Source organism: Cavia porcellus, unplaced genomic scaffold, assembly GCF_034190915.1.
Source record: "Cavia porcellus strain 051 isolate PalLab524CR breed Dunkin Hartley unplaced genomic scaffold, mCavPor4.1 scaffold_5, whole genome shotgun sequence".
NCBI lineage: Eukaryota > Metazoa > Chordata > Mammalia > Rodentia > Caviidae > Cavia > Cavia porcellus.
The window spans coordinates 25,320,300-25,326,299 of NW_026947488.1; the positions used below are offsets into that span (position 1 = coordinate 25,320,300).

At 51.7% G+C, this 6,000-nt stretch overlaps 1 protein-coding gene across 4 annotated transcripts in view; it reads right to left on the bottom strand.

The window, feature by feature from the left end:
• Nucleotides 1–4,566, bottom strand: part of Epb41l1 (erythrocyte membrane protein band 4.1 like 1) — a 115,219-nt gene extending 110,653 nt beyond the window's left edge. Inside the window, exon 1 of one of the 4 annotated variants that reach the window (XM_023564198.2) lies at nt 4,406–4,566. The gene's annotated coding sequence lies outside the window, so the exon portion shown is untranslated. Of the gene's footprint in view, nt 1–3,909; nt 4,091–4,145; nt 4,277–4,405 lie in introns of those variants that run through there. The other 3 variants (XM_063248417.1, XM_063248415.1, XM_063248416.1) reach the window with 3 other exon arrangements.
• Between the last annotated feature and the right edge of the window lie 1,434 nt (nt 4,567–6,000).

Genomic DNA, 6,000 nt, shown 5'->3' on the forward strand with positions numbered 1-6,000 from the left:
TCCAACTAACTAGAAGACCACATCTAATCCAAACAGCATCTCTGTTCTGCATGAAGCCTTTTCCTCATAAGTAACCACACCCTGGCCTCTTGTACATTGTCCTGTGGTATTCCATTCTTATACGGCGGTCCCTACCTGTAGTCTGTGAACACTGTTGCATTCACTTCTCTTTCTGGGGCCTAGGGCCCCAAACAAAGCCATTCGAGAGTATTGAACTGAAAAGTGGAGTAGCGTAAGAGAATAATATAACATCTACCAAATGTTTGTACTGTGTCCATACCATGCTAAGCATTCCATACCTGTTGCCCCATTTAATTCTCAAAACAATCCTTTGAAACAAAGACCATTTTAATGGTCCTGTTTTATAGTCAAGAAAACAAAAGGTGAAATTTTTGCTCAAGTCCACACATCTAGTACCTGGAAAAGCCTGAATGACTCCAGAACCAGTCCTAATAACTATCGCAGCAGTCCCTCCTTATCTGTCCCTACTTTGCTGTCAGTGGTTTCAATTAACTGAGTAAACCACAGCCTGAAAGTATTAAGTGGAAAATTCCAGAAATAAACAACCCCTAAATTTAAAGTTGTATTCCATTTGAGTAGCATGATGAGCTCTAACACCATTCTGCTCTGTCCTACCTGGGACATTAATCATCTTTTATCCAGTGTATCCCCCTTATATATGTAACCTGCCCACTAGTCGCTTAGTAGCCAACCATCTTAGATCAATACTTAGCAGATCAACTGTTGTGTTTGTATCCCAATGTTTGTATTCAATCCTCTTTTTTTTTTTTTTAACATAATAGTAGCCCCCAAACACAAGAATAGTGAATGTGAGCAGTTTGGATATGCTGAAGAGGAGTCATAAAGTGCGTCCTTTAAATTAAAAGGTGAAAAGTTCTCAATAGGAAAAAAACATGGTATATGTAGGGTTCAGTACAATCCATGCTTTCAGGTATCCATTAGGGATCTTGGTATACAATCAAGCTGGGTAAGAGAGAACTATCTATGGATAAGGACCAGAAGATGGAGCAGTTAAAAAGACAGATAAATTTGCTTGAGAAAAGTCTATGCCTTGCTTGGCAGTACATTGTCAAGGCTTAAATTTTGGTTATCATTTAGCATCATCTCACACTTTATAAATTAATTCATTTGAAAAAGTTATTGAACACAAAGCATAAACTAGGCCCTGTGTGGGACACTAGAAAGATTAATAAACAAGTTCCTGCCTGGATGACATTTACAGCTGAGTGAGGCAACCAAACAACTAACGAGTTTGTGTATGTTTACAAACACCCATACCGCTTATAAGAAAGAGCAAGCTCCAAGAATGTATACCAGAAAAAATTGACTTAGCCGAGGGAGCTGGCGAATGCTCCCCTGAGAAAATGACTGTTATGGTGAAATCGGAGGAGTGTAAGTTCACTAAGATAAGAAGCAGGGGAAGAGTGTACTAGACAGAGGGAATGCCGCGTGCAAAATCCCAGGGCAAAAAAGCTTAGGGTGCCTGAGTGACTTAAAAAGCCAGAGTGGCTGGTTTCACAAGAGTGGGTAAGACCTGGATCTTGCAGAGCCATGTAGGTCAAAGTAAAGTCTGGAGAAAGCGAACAGAGCTCAGAATTCCCAGACTGATAATCTGGCCCAAGGCAGTCACTCTCAAGGAGCAAGCCATTGCGTTAGCCAGTGAAGGAGGATCACAAGGAAGACCTGGGACTTCAAATCAGAACCCCTACCACCAGTCTTCCAGGTGTACATGTGTGAGGGGTTGGAACTGCTCTCCAAATGTTTCAACCTAGAATTGATCACACTCTGAAAGACACTCTTCTAAGATAGAGTGAGGGAGCTTGAAGACGGTGAATCCAAACCTTGGCCAGGGTCTTTGGGCAAAGGAAGGATAGATTCTAAATCTGGGTTACAATGAGTTTGCTCTACCACTCTGAGCAAAGGACAGGGCCTCAAAGATCGCCATCCAGCTCCCCAGCTGCTCAGCCAGGAAATAGGAGCTTAGAGAGTTTAGACTCCTTAACACAAGACAGGCACAATAAAAATGTGTTAGATGAGCAAATAAGAGCATAAAGGGAGTTTGATCAAAGTAAAAAAGGAGACCCCTGGACCAGACCCTGAGCACCAGCACCAAGCCCTTCGCTTGTCCTGAGAGTCAGAGCAGGAGACAGGCTCAGTTTTTCCCAGACTCTGCTGCCTTTGGCAGAGGAATGTTGTAAAAATTGCAGAAATCTGCTGTTGGCCCCCAATTCTATCACCCATCCACCTTCCTTCCTTTTTTACACTGTCAGCTCCCTCCCTTACACTCCACTCCCTGTGCATTTATCCTGGCAAGCCACACAGCAAACGGGGAGATGGAGTCACAGGGAAGAAATGTCACTGAAGAAACAATTCTTGTACTTGTATGTCCTTCTTCCAGAACAATTCTTTTCTTCCCACAAGATTCTGAATTTTTCTCTATCTTTGTATCCCTGTCAAACTCCAATCTACTTACATTTCAGTACCAATATTTGAAACCCACAAAGCCAGGAACTAAATCCTCAAACTTCCTTTTCACCCGCTTTTGCTAAAGTAGTATAGCCCAGGGCAGATTTTTTTTAAAATCCTATTCCAGTTGACAGCAAAATGGCATTTCTCTTGCAAGCCCACATGCACAGACTCACCAACACACAAACACCTATTATACATACATAAAAGCAAATATCCCAGAACTTATAAAAAGCAGATACCATATACATCAAGAGATACCATAGTGACTGTTGTACATATGCACCCCAATACACACAACATGCACAGAACACACACATGGCACAGGCTATAGAAAGGGAAGACGTCTCCAGTACATGAAGACACCCAGAGACATCTCTCTCAGAGTAGAGCGATTTGACTGGGAGCTCCTTGGAGTGAGGTCACTGGCCCTTTAAAAGAGTGATTTTTTCCCCCTTAAAGCTTTTAGAGCACCTGAACTGCTGCTCTAAGATGAGGGTGAGGGTGAGGGTAGGGTGAAGTCGGAGTGCTGCCCACCCGGCCAGGCTGGCTCTGGCCCTGGTGACAGTTCTCATGCTGCGACGAGGAAACTGATCTCTGAACCTGCTGGGTCACCAACCTTGGGACCGTTGTTGCCCACACCCACGCCTTCACGTACTCGCCCCTACACACCCCTCCACCCATCCCTAGCGCACACACACTGGGTATTCGGGCAGGACACGCCCTCCGCTCCAGCTCTGCCCTGGACGCGGGTTGCGCTGTCAGCCCGGCTCGCTCGGCCCCAAGGTGTGGCTGCCCACCTGCCAGCAGGGAGTCTGCGCCCGCCCCTGTGCCGCCGCCGAGGCCCACAGCCCAGCCAAGGGCCGGTCTTGGGGCCACGGCAGCATCTCGGCCGCTGCCCCCACCCCTTCCTCCTGGCAGTGCCGAGACAAAGCCGCGCACACGCACACAGGGGCTACACGGGGCTACGCGAGCGCACACCCATCCTCACACGCGCACACACGGGGAGTCACACCAGCGCGCGCACAGCGACACACACACTCAGCCACAATCAAATCACCGACACACGGCCTCACCAGGGGTACACACACCGCTGCACATTGGGACACACCCTCTCACGGGTACATCGCGGAGAGACACACAGAGATATCGTACCCTCACTCAGACACACACACCACCCAACCCAGATCGCGAGGACACACCGGGCACACCCCTCACGCACGCAGATTCACGCCTGGCGCGCACACGCGCGCACACAAGCCAGCATGCACTTGCACAAATCCACGGGCACACGCGCACTCACACTCGACACACACCCCGAGACGCGGACCCCGACACACACGCCCGCGCCAATACCGAAAGACACAACTGGAAGCTCGGGGTGGGGACCGCGCCGCAGCCTCCGCGGCGGCCGGCTCTCACCCGCGCGGGCGCGCAGCGTGGGCTCCCGGGCCGAGAGGGCGGCTGACCTGCGGCGGCGGCGCGGCTTCCGGCACCGTCGGTCCCTCGGCGGCCGCCCGGGCGGGCTGCGAGGCGCTCGAGCTGCGCAGACACACCGGCTCGCCCGCCCGCTGGCTCGCGCGCTCGCCGCTTCGCTCCCTCCCCGGCGCTCAGCCCCTTCCCCGCCCGCTCCCGCACTCCTTCTCCCCTCCGCCTACCCTGCCCGGCTCCCCCGCAGGAGGCGGCGGCGATCCCGGCCGCCCAGGCAGCAGCGGGCGAGCGGCGGCGGCGGCGATCGCCCCCAGCCGGGGAAGGGCCGCGCTGCGGGAGCCGCGGGAGCCGCGGGGGGCCGGGGCTGAGCTGCGAGTCCGGGTCCGGAGGCGCGCGCGGGCCCCGGAGAGAGCCGAGGCGGAGGTTGAGCCCCTGCAGCCGCCCGCGCGGGTTCGTCGCCCGCTTCCCCACGTGGGCCCGCGCCTACCTGAGCCTCGGGGAGCTCGGAGGTCGGAGGAGGAGCGGCCAGGCGAGGAAGCAGAGGAGGAGGAGGAAGAGGAGACCCCACCCCGGGCCTCCGCGCCCTCGCGGTCCCAGACCGGGGGGCGCAGGTCCCGCCCCTGCCTCCTCCCAGGTCCCTGAAAGCACCGACTCTGTTTTCCCTGGCGTAGAAGCCTGGGCCCTCCGCCCGGTGCCCCAAGCTAAACCCTCGGCCCCGCGGCCAGCTCTCTGGCCTCGGCTACCTCGGGCAGAAGACCTGGACGACGCCCACCCGCCTCCACGCCGCCCTCCTATTGTTCCCGTGGCCTGAGTTGGGGAGGATCGGGCGGTGCATTCCAGCCTGTCTCAGGTGGAGTCAGCTCTGGACTCTGGAGAGGCCCTGACCCTGAGACCCTGATGCCCACTTTCCACGGACCCAGGCACGCCCACTGGAAAGAATTTCACAAAATAAGGGTTATAACCACCAGGAAGGGTCCCACTTTGAAGATAGACAAAGGCTCAGGAAAATGAACTAACCCAAGTAACAGGTAGCCCAAGATAGCATCTGGGAAAAGGGTAGGGCGTCGGTTAGTGTCCCCATTCCATAGATGAAGAAACCGAGGGAATTTCTGCCCTAGGGCTCCTGGGACAGGGTCAGGCCCTCCACAATTGCCTGGAATGATGAGCCTGCTTTGTTAGAATCTAAGCAAATAAACACGAACAAGCAAACGACAGGACCTTGCACAGATTTTACTGAAAGTCAGGACGAAGGCAAAAGCTTTTTGGGGGGGTGGGGGTGGGAGAGGTTACTAGGAATCAAACTCAGGACCTCGTGTTTGCCAGGCAGGACCTGTGCCACTGAGCTAAATCTTCTTAAAGGCAAGTACTTTCACCTGCTTTGCCTCAATGCCCCGATTATGTCTGAAGTAACAACTGTAATTCTCCCCATTTTGAAGATCAGAAGCCTATCCCAGGTCTATCTCCAGGCAGCAACAGAGCTAAGGTGAAGCCCCAGTGCAGCGCTGAGCAGTTTGTCCAGGTCTTTCATATCATAGCTTTAAAGATTCCAGAGAGAAATTATAATTAATCATAAGAAATAATGATAACTAACATGTTTGGAACACTTATTTATTCCCACTAGATTCCTCAGTGTTTTATTTATATTAAGTCTGTTCAATCTGCGTAGTAATATGATGGGATAGAGGTTATTCTTGTTACTGCTTTAGCATGTTTAAAGGGGAACACAAAGTCTGTACATAGTTTTAAAGTAGCAGAGCCAGGATCCAAACCAGGAAGCTGATTCCCAAGCTTTCACTTTCAATGATCACAGGCCGCCCCTGAATGTGAGGTAAAGACATTTGCACTAGAACACCTAGCATAGCAGGACTCCCAGTGTTTTCAGTCTCCCCACAGATCCCCGGCACCCAGCACAGTCTGTGATATGTAGGCCTAATTTTCTAAACAGCTACTTGTGCAAAGGGCCCCATGAGGGCTTGGTTGCAACCCTCTTTGTTCTGCTGGAGGTTTTTAATCAGTGGTTTTAGATGAAGCAGAGGAGATATGAAATGCTAACCAAATTTACTGTTGTCATGAGGTTGAGAC